The sequence below is a fragment of the Protomyctophum bolini genome (genome assembly GCF_963924005.1).
Source record: "Protomyctophum bolini genome assembly, chromosome: 14".
Lineage (NCBI taxonomy): Eukaryota > Metazoa > Chordata > Actinopteri > Myctophiformes > Myctophidae > Protomyctophum > Protomyctophum bolini.
In genome coordinates, this window is record NC_137875.1 from 42099864 (window position 1) to 42104108 (window position 4245).

Sequence of the window (4245 nt, forward strand, 5' to 3'; positions counted from 1 at the left end):
GGATCGTCTCTACTAATACATTCTGCTTGGGTCTAGTTGTGGTTTATCTGTTGCACCAAATGCACTGGAGAAAAGTAGTTCATTTGGCAGCCATGCATTATGCCTACTTGCCTACATTATGACCTACTTTTGAACCTATATTTCAGGTAAGATTTCACAATTTGAATATTATATTAAGTATTGCAATTGATTTTTGTATACTGTATACTGTAAGGTTTGCCCTTACAGATCAAAATGTCCTCATTTAAGTCTGTTTTCTGTGTTTCCTAAAATTTAGAACTTTAGACTTGTTCTTTAGAACACTGTTTCCCAAATAGAGGGTCGGGACCCATTTGTGGGTCATGGACACATTGTTATGGGTCCCTTTATGTTTTGTTTCCTACATTTTGTTTTTAATTATTACTAGTTCAGGACATAAAAAAAAGAAAATCCCCAAAAAGCAAAAAGTTTCATGAATTAAAAACATTTTTTTTTAAAAGTAATGTCATGAAGAAATCAAAGAAAGAAAATCAAAGAAATTCCATAAATTAGAAAACAAGTGTTTAGGTAGTAGTGAAAATAGCCAATCTACAAGCTCACAATGCGGCGCGAAGCCACATGTTGTGAGCTTGTAGATCGGCTATTTTAACTAGGCTATAGTTTGGGTGTCGGGGAGGGGAGACATCATATTTTTATTTTTGGGTCACAGGCTAAAAAGGTTTGGGAAACACTGGTTTAGAAGAAAACCTCTTTATTGCATACGGACGGTAACTATTAATTAATTTCAGTAAGTGGACCCTGGCCATTTTAACCCATTTAGATTCTACAAAATATCTTCTAAATCATGACAGTTTTCTGAAAATCTATGTTTCTATGTCAGTGGTGCAACCTTTTTCATGTCAAGGACCCCCAGAATTATCTGTATTTGGCTGCGGAGCGGACACCTATCTGAAAATATGTTGTTCCAGCGAAAGCAAAGATTTGAGTTAAAGAACATTCGCTCTGAAAGAATATATTCAGCGAGCTTGTAGATCTGCTATTTTTCAACAGCTAAATAATAACATAATGCTTAACGCATTTAGACCTGAGGACGATTCTACAAATGCCTTCTAAATCCTGACATTTTTCTGTCAGTCGTTCTCAAACATTTTCATGTCAAGAATTTGCGCCACATTTTCACGATTAAAAGAAAATAGCAGATCTACAAGCTCGTGGGTGGTGGGGGGGATCTATAGTCTGGGGATAAAGTTTGCGCGCTTCTGTTACTTCTCTGCCACAACAGCCACATTGCAGTAACTGCAGTTTAACATCAGCCATTCAGCCAGTCAATATGGACTTTAAGCAACCACTGTTTTCAGGACGAACACAGCATAAGAGAGGTGATGGAGCAATCGGCGTAAATGTATGACAGCTATAATTTCAATAAACATGGTTATGACATGGCGTTGTAGTGTAGGTTCTCCCGTAGTAAAAAGGGCTGCGACGGAGAGCAGGTTTATGTATCGAGCACTGATCCATTTCCGGTCGTATCCGTCGTTGCTTAAAGTCGCTAATAGTGGGACACCGCTGAGAGCCACACACAGATGCAGTTAGGTTCTTAATTAAGGGCGCGTTCTGAGTGCGCTCCGGTATGCTATGCAAAGGGAATTAGGAATGACTTCTGTCCGTCACAATAACCAATCCTACAGTTTGAATTATGTAGGCTACACACGCACACAGAGCAAAAAATATGATATGGGGAAATGGGGATATTATTTTTCATTCTAATTCTAATTTGAATCGACTTGTGTTAATGAAATCGATGCAACAATGCATCGATTTTTAAATGAATGAGACGTTTTATTTGTATTTTACAAATGCGTGCGCTCGTGCATGCGTGCACAATTCAATTCAATTCAATTCAATTCAATTCAATTCAATTCAATTCAATTCAATTCAATTCAATTCAATGCATTGGCATGAGAGAAAAGTGAACACTGCAGGATGTTTAAAGGGATATTTCACTTTCAAACATAGGTCTACCCCAGACAGTATTTAACCTGTTAATGATTCATTCAATATTTTGATATTTGATGTGTATTTTATCCTTATTACTTCAAACAAGATAAAAACAACGATTAATTGTCCCTCTAATTCTAGTTCATGAGGGGCTGTGTTTTTTCAATTATACCTTTTTATTTATTTATAGAAAGAAAATGCATAGCCCCTGACGTATTACAGTATTCAGTCACCTCAACCAAGGACGGATGTTTTAGATGAATCCATCATGGTATTCAATTAGTGTTTGTAATCTGATAAAATCAAATTATGAATCGAGCATCTCACAGTTTGAAATGCCCCTTTAATGAGTCATGCTAATGACTGTTAATGATTTGTGGCCATATTATTGTAAAGTGTCACCAAATAATGTATCTATCGTCAATGTCGGGAATACAATATATAAAGTCACAATATCTTTTTGATCTATTTTGATGAGGCAGTGTGCATTATTTAAAATTGTTTTTTTAATGAACCTTTTGGAGTTGGTTTCTCCCCCACAGCAGAGATATCATAATAAATGTCCTATAGATCTAATATCTAGACGTCATGAACATGCGTCCTGCATACCCCAGGGACATGCAGAGAGTGTTAGAGGGGCAGGGGCTGCAATCCCGTAAGAGGGCACTTTTGGACAAAAATAGCGAAAATAGCAGATCTACAAGCTCACAACGCGTCGCACCGCGACACGTTGAGAGCTTGTAGATCAGATCTTTTTGGGGGGCGCAACCCAGCACTCTTTAGCTAGTGGATTTCAAAACAAATATGTTCAAGTTCAGGAGACTTCGTAAAAGAAAAGCAATTCTCCTGAATGCGCTGCCTTCCAATTCCAGCATGTTGGAAAGGAAAGTAGTTGCATTCGCATTTCTTTCACCACAGAAAGGGCAGTTATTTTACAGACGGGCAAAAGGGCAGGGGCTGAAGCCCCCTTTGATGTCTATGTGTGCACGTTCCATGCCAGACCCACCTGTGGTGTCCACCTGGCTGCTGAGTCCTGCCTCTTCAGTGGCTAAGGCTGGGTTAGTGGTCACAGCATCCTCCTTGGCCCTTCCACCTTAGGATATTGTCAATAGTATTGTCACTTTTCACACATCTAACATGATCTCGCACCGGCATTTTTCTCTTCTTGACTCTTATCTTTTCTGATGTGTTTCCCACATGTGTTCTTTGTAGATTAAACTACGGTCAAAATGAACATAAGAGGACGTCGGCTGGTACTAGAATGCTTGCATTTTATATAGGCATAAAATGGTACAGAATAATGCAATGAATTAGTTTGGTTAGTCAATTTGGCACATACGGCCATACTAGGCTGAGCCTTTCTTTTTCTCAATGTAAAAAACAACAACAAAGCCCGCCTTGGTTCCCCGGATATCCGGTGCTAAACACAAATGCATCATGGGATATGCAGTTCAACTTATAATTCGTTTCTTAGTAAGCAATATCAATCAAATAAATCATACTGTGAATTAAATCGACTTCTTTTGATTATAATCAATTCTCCTTTTAAATGTAATAATAATAACAATATGCAATGAGCACATTTGACTGTTATGCAATATAAATATTACACAAATGAACTGTAACCTAAATTAAGTTACAACATTCTTTGTTTCCCTCAAATGATTAAAAGTAGAGGTCATTCTGACAGGCAGGAAAACTTGACAGAAAAAGACTACCGGTGTATATATAGCACTGATGAAGGTCTTAGGACCGAAATATTTGCTACTTTTAATGTACTTTTATGTTATAATAAAAGAAAAAAAAAATCTTAAGTCTCGGTCTGTTAGAGTTTTCTTTCATTTTTTATATATTAGTGAGCGAGTCTTTTTCTGTCAAGTTTTCCTCTATGTTTTTGAGACCACTGCTCCTGTAGTCAAGTTGGGGAAAAAAGGACGAAGACAAAAGGCGTAACAGTGCTTTCTCAGTGCTTCAGCATTCTGACAGACAGACAGGCAGCAGTTTATGCTTTGTCGTACAACGGTCAACGGCGTGACGCAGCGGACATGGCAGATCTGGAGGAACTGATAATGCATTTTGAGCTTGTAGATCAGCTATGTTTGCTATATTTTAATTGAAATCCTGATTTATTCATTTATTTTTGCTATTTCTGAATTGGAATCCTGAAAAGTAACCTTTTAATTTAAAAAAGAAAATAGCATTTGAATTGTAGTAATTAGCTGAAATCAATAATATAGGAGTATTCTGCTATTAACCTGCGGGCCGCAT

The 4245-nt window shown here is 37.5% G+C and overlaps 1 long non-coding RNA gene across 1 annotated transcript in view; it reads right to left on the reverse strand.

Moving 5' to 3' along the window:
• Positions 1–3057, reverse strand: part of LOC308328023 — a 4015-nt gene extending 958 nt beyond the window's left edge. The window contains exon 1 of the long non-coding RNA XR_013965244.1: positions 2984–3057. This is a non-coding gene — a long non-coding RNA (uncharacterized lncRNA). The remainder of the gene's footprint in view (positions 1–2983) is intronic.
• Between the last annotated feature and the right edge of the window lie 1188 nt (positions 3058–4245).